Below are 10,466 nucleotides of genomic sequence, written 5' to 3'. Positions count from 1 at the left end.
TTTTAAGGAGAATAAATGTTTACTGCTCCCCACGCCCATAGTCCAGGCGTGGGAAGCAGTAAATATTCCGGCAGCTGACCACAGCGTGTGAGGGCACATGACAGTGATGTCATGTGCTGCTCACACTGTGAGATCAACTACTGGCAGCAGAACAGGACGCAGTGCTGGAGCCAGAGGGAAGGGGATTAGAATCGTTTTTTTTTTTTTTTTTTTTTTTTTTTTTTTTTTTGTGTGTGCAGCAGGATGGGGATGGGGGGCACGTATAACAAGAAGGCGGGCCATATATACCAGGATGGAGGATATTGGTACAAAATTGGGAGACATTACCCCTATATCAGTGGCAGCAGCAGACCCTCTCCCTCGTAACAGTGCATCTTGACCACGTTTTTTCCAATTTCTTGCTATTTTCCTCCTCTAAAACTTAGTTGCGTCTTATGGTCCGGTGCGTCTTTTAGTCCAAAAAATATGGCAGTTTAAAAAAAAAAAAATTGTACAGATTTTGGAGCAAACTGAAGCTCTCTACTATACGGGAGTCAAATTATTATTTTTTTCTCTACATATGATAAATGTTACATTGTCATGAATGATTTTTCACTGTTGTAGGAAAAATGATTGTGTTTTTGTCACGCAGTAATGCATTTTTCAGGTATTCTCCTTACAGGCAATAAGAGTAAATCCCTAGTGCTCAGCAGTAGCAGACCCATAGTGAAAGTCGTACTCCTTAAACTCTGTACATAGCTATCCAGCTGCATCAGCCCTAAAGCTTGTTTCCTAGAATGACATCTTTGAAATGAGATGCTCTCAGTGGGAAAAACAAGATAATCTTGTAGTTATGATACCTTTTAATGGCTAATAAATGAAATAAATGTTACAAAGCAAGCTTTTGAGACTTCTTAGTTCTGCTCCTCAGTCATGGTATCTGAAGAAACACATATATGCACACGAGAAAAAAAAAAAAAAGCAGAGGCATGGCACAATATTTTGCCTTACCTTTTTTTTGTGTGCATATATTTGTGTTTTTTTAGATACTTTTATACCATGTCTGAGGAACAGGCCTAAGAAGTCTTGAAAGCTTGCTGTGTAACTTACCTTTTTTAAAGGCTAAGAAAAATAAAATAAATTATCTTTTTCCCACTGACAGCCAGTTGAAAAAAGATTGCTTACACCCACTGCTACCAAACTCTTTTAATCTTTCAAATGGGTACACTAACTCCATTCTGCAGGTAGTTTCAGGAGCAATAACATTTTAAGCATTAATGTATTAATCTTTGTGCTCTGTTGAAAGTTTAAAGTTTGTTATAAACTATAAGACTTTTCTTGGGGCAAAAAAAAAAATAGAATTATTTGGTCACTTCCTCGTGGTGGTGCAGCTTTCCTCAGGAACGAACAGTGCCCAACCTTTAATCAACGAGAAGTTCTTGTTTTCTTTCATGGGTTTTGTGATTTTACACTGGAATATGATGGCAAGAAAATGCTGTAAATTTCATTCATTTTTACAGAAGTAATGGAAACTGCTTGCCTGTTTCTGTTGTTCCACCAAGTGGTCGGTGCCATGATAGGAATAACTCCAATCTCACCTTGAAGGCAAGAAATAAGAATATCTTCTATTGCTCACATGTTGTGGATTGGCGTGCAAAAGCTGCAGCATCAAAGTACCAGCTAAGCAGATGACACGGAGATACATCTTGGCTATATGTTGCTGAAAAGTCTGAGTACACCTTTAAGAGCGAGTTGGAAAAGAGTCAAATGAGTGGAGTAGGTCTTCCCTCCATGGCCAATTTTCAGGTTTTGCAATTTAATTTTTTTTTCTCTTGCATTTTGTGGATCAAGTACATTATACCATGCAATTTATTAGAAAACAAATATCTATTTATAAAAATCTGTAACCATAAATCACACAACATAATTTACAGCGGGGTGGTTTATTTTTCAGCATTTTAACCAAGAAGGAACTTGTGGATATTGTTTAGGGGAATAGCTACACATCAGAACAGCACATGCAGTATACAGATTCCCTGCGCTTCCTCCTGCTCTGTTCCTATTACGACTGTTTTGACGAAGCGGGCTGTACACGTTCAATACCTGCCAGTAGACTTCCCCATGCACATAAAACGCTGCCGAGCATTCGTAATATCTATGAGAGAGCCGCCACCAGAGGTGTCTTTCAGAGCACACAAAGATCAGCCGTTCAAATTCAATAATCGGTATACACAATATGTTAGCTCCACAGCTCCCCCGCACACACACAGTAGGATTCCCCACCATCTCATTTATACACAGTATGATGTCCCATATAGCTCTTCTATACTTTGAAACCCAAACACCCACTATACACAGCAAGAATAACTCCACAGCACCACTTAACACAATATGGCCCCCACAACTCCCGCATTCACAGTAAAAAAAAAAAAAAAAAAAAAAAAAAGGCTCTACAGGTCTCTCCAAATACAGTACGATGACCCCCAACATTAAATTTACACACTGTAAGATAGCTCTCACAACTCCACTATAAACATTGGGATACCCCCACAACTCGGGTACACACAATGTTAGTTCCCCAGCTGCCACACACGTGTATGTATGTGTGTGTGTGTGTGTGTATATATATATATATACACTGCTCAAAAAAATAAAGGTAACACTTAAACAGAATATAACTCCCAAGTAAATCAAACTTCTGTGAAATCAAACTGTCCACTTAGGAAGCAACACTGATTAACAATCAATTTCACATGCTGTTGTGCAAATGGAATAGACAATAGATGGAAATTATTGGCAATTATCAAGACACCCTCAATAAAGGAGTGGTTCTGCAGGTGGGGACCACAGACCACATCTCAGTACCAATGCTTTCTGGCTGATGTTTTGGTCACTTTTGAATGTTGGTTGTGCTTTCACACTCGTGGTAGCATGAGACGGACTCTACAACCCACAGAAGTTGCTCAGGTAGTGCAGCTCATCCAGGATGACACATCAATACGAGCTGTGGCAAGAATGTTTGCTGTGTCTGTCAGCGTAGTGTCCAGAGGCTGGAGGCGCTACCAAGGAGACAGGCCAGTACACCAGGAGACGTGGAGGGGGCCGTAGGAGGGCAACAACCCAGCAGCAGGACCGCTACCTCCGCCTTTGTGCAAGGAAGAGCACTGCCAGAGCCCTGCAAAAAAAAACTCCAGCAGGCCACAAATGTGCATGTGTCTGCACAAACGGTTAGAACCGACTCTATGAGGGCCCGATGTCCACAGATGGGGGTTGAGCTCACAGCCCAACACCATGGAGGACACTTGGCATTTGCCACAGAACACCAGGATTGGCAAAGTCGCTACTGGTGCCCTGTGCTCTTCACAGATGAAAGCAGGTTCACACTGAGCACATGTGACAGACATGACAGAGTCTGGAGACGCCGTGGAGAGCGATCTGCTGCCTGCAACATCCTTCAGCATGACCAGTTTGGCAGTGGGTCAGTAATGGTGTGGGGTGGCATTTCTTTGGAGGGCCGCACAGCCCTCCATGTGCTCGCCAGAGGTAGCCTGACTGCCATTAGGTACCGAGATGAGATCCTCAGACCCCTTGTGAGACCATATGATGGTGCGGTTTTCCCTGGGTTCTTCCTAATGCGGAACAATGATTATTTGAGTGTTCCATTTATTTTTTTAAGCAGTGTACACACGCACACATATACACAGATACATATACATACATATACACATACACACACATACATACATTATACACATACATACACACACACATATACACGCATATATACACATATATACATATACACACATACATACACACAAATACATATACACACACACAAATACACACATACATACACACGCACATATACATGCACACATACATACACATACATACACACGCACATATACATACACACATCATACACACGCACATACATATATAGACATACACACAAATACATACACACATCACACATACATCATACACACACGCACATACACACACATATAGACACACACACATACTGTACATACACACACATACATATACATACATATACACATACACACATGCATACACACACATACATATACATGAACATATACACATACATACACACATATACACATACATGCACACATACATGCACACATACATACACACACATATATAGACACATACACAAATACACACATACATATACATGCACACATACATATACACATACATACATACACACACACATACATGCACATACATATATAGACATACACACACACATACATACACATATACACACACATACATACACAGGCATACACACGCATACACATACATAAACACACACACATACATACACACATATACACATACATAAACACACACATACATACACACATACATATACACACATCACACATACATCATACACACACGCACATACACACACATATAGACACACACACATACAAATACATTCACACACATACTGTACATACACACACATACATATACACATGCACACACACATGCATATACACACATACATATACACACATACATACATAAACATACATACACACATACATACATATACACATACATGCACACACATACATACATATACACACCATACACACACGCACACACACATATATAAACATACACAAATACATACATACACACACATGCATACACACAAACATATACACACACACACATACATACACACGCACAAATACATACACACATCACACATACCTCATACACACACGCACATACACACATATATAGACACACACATATAGACACAAATACATTCACACACATACTGTACATACACACACATACATATACATATACACATACACACATGCATACACACACATACATATACACGAACATATACACATACATACACACATATACACATACATGCACACACACACATACATACATACATACACACACATGCACACATAGACACACACATATATAGACACATACACAAATACACACATACATACACACGCACATATACATGCACACATACATACATACACACACACATACATACACACGCACATACATATATAGACATACACACAAATACATACATACACACACTCATACACACACACACACACACATACATATACATACACAGGCATACACACACACACACATACATATACACATACATAAACACACATACATACACACACTCTCATACATACATACACACATACACAAACATACACACACATACATATACACACATCACACATACATCATACACACGCACATACACACACATATAGACACACACACACATACAAATACATTCACACACATACTGTACATACACACACATACATATACACATACACACACATACATATACATATACACATACACACATGCATACACACACATACATATACACGAATATATACACACATACATACACACACTCATACACACATACATACATAAACATACATACATATACACATACATGCACACACACACATACATACATATACACACCATACACACACATATATAGACACATACACAAATACATACATACACACGCAAACACATACACACACACACACACATGCATACACACACATACATATACACACATTCACACATACATCATACATACACACACATACATACACACACATACATATACACACACATCACACATACATCATACACACACGCACATACACACATATATAGACACACACACATACACATACAAATACATTCACACATACATACTGTACATACACACACATACATATACACACACACATACATACATATACACACATGCATACACACACACATACACACACTCATACACACATACATACATAAACATACACATACATACATATACACATACATGCACACACATACATACTCACACATACACACACACATACGCGCATACACACATATAGACACACACACACAAATACATACATACATACACACACACATACATACAAACATGCATACACACACACGCATACACATACATACACACACATACATACACACACATACATACACACACATACATATACACACATTCACACATACATCATACACACACACGCACATACACACACATATGCACATACACATACATATAAACGAACATATACACACATACACAAACATACACACACACATACATATACACATACACACACATACATCACACACATACAAATACATACACACACACATGCATACACACACACATACATACACACATACATACACATACATACATACACACATATACATACACATACATACATACACACATATACATACACATACATACATATACACACACATATATACATACACACATACATACGCACATACACACATATACACACAATATACACACATATACACATACACACACACACACACACATACATACACACACACATAAATACATACACACACATATACACACACATATAGACACCACACACACACACATCATATACACACACGCACATACACACACATATATAGACACACACATACATACACACATACACGCACATACACACACACACATATATATAGACACATACACACACACACACACATACATACATACACAAACACACATATACACACATACACACACATATATACATACACATACGTACACACACATGTACACATCACATATACACACACATACATCATACACACACACGCATATACACACATATATAGACACACACACATATACACACATACATACACGCACACACACACATATATAGACACACGCACATATGTAGACACACATATACACACACACACACATACACAAACACACATATATACATACACACACATACATACACATATATACACACACACATATTCACACACATATACACATACAGTACAGACCAAAAGTTTGGACACACCTTCTCAGTTAAAGCTTTTTCTGTATTTTCCAGACTATGAAAATTGTACATTCACACTGAAGGCATCAAAACTATGAATTAACACATGTGGAATTATATACTTAACAAAAAAGTGTGAAACAACTAAAATTATGTCTTATATTCTAGGTTCTTCAAAGTAGCCACCTTTTGCTTTGATGACTGCTTTGCACACTCTTGGCATTCTCTTGATGAGCTTCAAGAGGTAGTCACCGGAAATGGTCTTCCAACAATCTTGAAGGAGTTCCCAGAGATGCTTAGCACTTGTTGGCCCTTTTGCCTTCACTCTGGGGTCCAGCTCACCCCAAACCATCTCGATTGGGTTCAGGTCTGGTGACTGGAGGCCAGGTCATCTGAAGTAGCACCCCATCACTCCCCTTCTTGGTCAAATAGCCCTTACACAGCCTGGAGGTGTGTTTCGGGTCATTGTCCTGTTGAAAAATAAATGATGGTCCAACTAAATGCAAATCGGATGGAATAGCATGCCGCTGCAAGATACTGTGGTAGCCATGCTGGTTCAGTATGCCTTCAATTTTGAATAAATCCCCAACCGTGTCACCAGCAAAGCACCCCCACACCATCACACCTCCTCCTCCATGCTTCACGGTGGGAACCAGGCATGTAGAGTCCATCTGTTCACCTTTTCTGCTTTGCACAAAGACACGGTGGTTGGAACCAAAGATCTCAAATTTGGACTCATCAGACCAAAGCAAAGTCTAGGCTTTGACTAGGTCACTCCAAAACATTTACACGTTTCCCCTTAAACTATTCAAGGGTTGCTTTAGCAGTATGCTTTGGGTCATTGTCTTGTTGGAAAGTGAGCTTTCATCCCAGTCACAAATCACTGACAGACTGAGACAGGTTTTGCTCAAGAATATCCCTGTATTTTGTACCATCCGTCTTCCCCTCAACTTGGACCGTTTTCCCAGTCCCTGCTGCTGAAAAACATCCATTCAGCATTATATTGCCACCACCATGTTTCACTGTGGGAATGGTGTTCATGGGGTAATGAGCTGTGTTCTCTTGTGATGCGCCAGACATAGAGTTTACTTTGGTGGCCAAAAAGTTAATTTTTGGTCTCATCTGACCACAGTAACTTCCTCCATACCTTTGGGGAGTCTCCCACGTGTCTTTTGGCAAACGCAAAATGAACCTTACAATTTTTGTGTGCAAGTAAAGGCTTTTTTATGCCCACTCTTCCATAAATGCCACCTCTATGGAGTGTACGGCTTATTGGGGTCTTATGGACAGATACTCCAGTCTCTGCTTGGGAACTCTGCAGCTCCTTCAGGGTTACCTTTGATGTCTGTGCTGCCTCTTTGATTAATGCCCTCCATGCCCAGGCGGAGAGTTTTGGTGGGCGGCCTTCTCTTGGCAGGCTTGTTGTGGTACCATGTTCTTTCCATTTGATGATAATAGATTTGATGGTGCTATGGGGGATCATCAGAGATTGGGATATTTTTTATAACCCAATCCTGACTTGTACTTCTCAACAACTTTGTCCCTGACATGTTTGAAGATCTCTTTGGTCTTCATGGTGTTGTGTGGTTAGTGGTGCCTCTTGCTTAATGGTGTTGCAGCCTCTGTCTCCTTTCAGGAAAGATAGGTATATACTGACAGAGATGTGACACTTAGATTGCACACAGGTGGACTTCCTTTCACTAAGCATATGACTTATAAAGGTAATTGCTTGCACCAGAAATGTTTAGGGGCTTCATAGCAAAAGGGGTGAATACATATGCACATGACAATTTTTAGTTATTTGATCTAATTTATGCCTATATTTTTTCACTTCATTTCACCAACTTAGACTATTTAGTCCTGATGCATGGAACCGAAACATCGTCATTATGGGCTATTAAATAGCAATTTTTCAGTTTTTCAATTAGTGTGCTGCCTCCATTTTTCTCTTTATATACACTGCTCCAAAAAATAAAGGGAACACTTAAACAACAGAATATAACTCCAAGTAAATCAAACTTCTGTGAAATCAAACTGTCCACTTAGGAAGCAACACTGATTGACAATCAGTTTCACATACTGCTGTGCAAATGGAATAGACAATAGATGGAAATTCTTGGCAATTATCAAGACACACTCAATAAAGGAGTGGTTCTGCAGGTGGGGACCACAGACCACATCTCAGTACCAATGCTTTCTGGTTGATGTTTTGGTCACTTTTGAATGTTGGTTGTGCTTTCACACTCGTGGTAGCATGAGATGGACTCTACAACCCACAGAAGTTGCTCAGGTAGTGCAGCTCATCCAGGATGGCACATCAATGAGAGCTGTGGCAAGAAGGTTTGCAGTGTTTGTCAGCGTAGTGTCCAGAGGCTGGAGGTGCTACCAGGAGACAGGCCAGTTCACCAGGAGACGTGGAGGGGGCCGCAGGAGGGCAACAACCCAGCAGCAGGACCGTTCCCTCCGCCTTTGTGCAAGGAGGAGCACTGCCAGAGCCCGGCAAAATGACCTCCAGCAGGCCACAAATGTGCATGTGTCTGCACAGACGGTTAGAAACCGACTCCATGAGGGTGGTATGAGGGCCCGACGCCCACAGATGGGGGTTGTGCTCACAGCCCAACACCATGCAGGACATTTTGCATTTGCCACGGAACACCAGGATTGGCAAAGTCGCCACTGGCGCTCTGTGCTCTTCACAGATGAAAGCAGGTTCACACTGAGCACTTGTGACAGTTTCTGGAGACGCCGTGGAGAGCGATCTGCTGCCTGCAACATCCTTCTGTTAGAACTCTCCTGTTAGTTTTTTTCTATTTTGGTCACGTGACCTACTGCCTATTTATTCCAGATCCGCCCTTCTGGCTTTGCTGGACTTCAGTGTTATTTGACTCTCTATCTAGCCAGGTGCTTTTGTACCTATCTCTCTAGTTCGTTTGGTCCTTTGGACCTCTAACTACTTTTTGTCTATTTGTCTTTTTGCTCTGCTACAACATCTGCTAGGAGGTGTCCAATTTTGTCCCAGTCCTTAGTTCTTTTAGGGAACCCTCCCTTTATTCTATAGGTCTGCGTTCAAACTAGCTGAGGACGAAGGCGGGTCTGTTCACAAGGAACCGGTCGCCCGCTGCAACGTAGGGAATCAGCTTAGTCTTATTGTAGGGACAGATTCCCTTTCTTTCCTTAGTTCTTGTAGCAGGTCATAACAGTAAGTCCAGCCCAAACTAAACTTGGAAAGAAATCCTGGGATCAGTATGGTGTCTGTTCAAGAGTTGGCTCAACGCCTGCAGGGATTGTCTCTAGAGGTGGCCGATCTCCAGCAACACGAGAGTAGCTGTCCTGGAGCGCGTTTTGTGGAACCAAAGGTAGGACTGCCTGATATTTTTGATGGTAAACAACAAGATTTTTTTTCCTTTAAAAATGCTTGTTTATTATATTTTCGTTTGAGACCCAGGTCCTCTGGGAATGAATCACAGCGCATTGGGTTTATCATGTCGCTTTTGCGCAAGGAACCACAGGGGTGGGCCT

The sequence above is a fragment of the Phyllobates terribilis genome, unplaced genomic scaffold, assembly GCF_046119375.1.
Source record: "Phyllobates terribilis strain yellow unplaced genomic scaffold, ASM4611937v1 Scaffold_7__3_contigs__length_470593459, whole genome shotgun sequence".
In the NCBI taxonomy this organism is placed as follows: Eukaryota; Metazoa; Chordata; class Amphibia; order Anura; family Dendrobatidae; genus Phyllobates; species Phyllobates terribilis.
The sequence above is the reverse complement of the archived record's forward strand: the minus strand, read 5'-3'. Positions refer to the sequence as shown.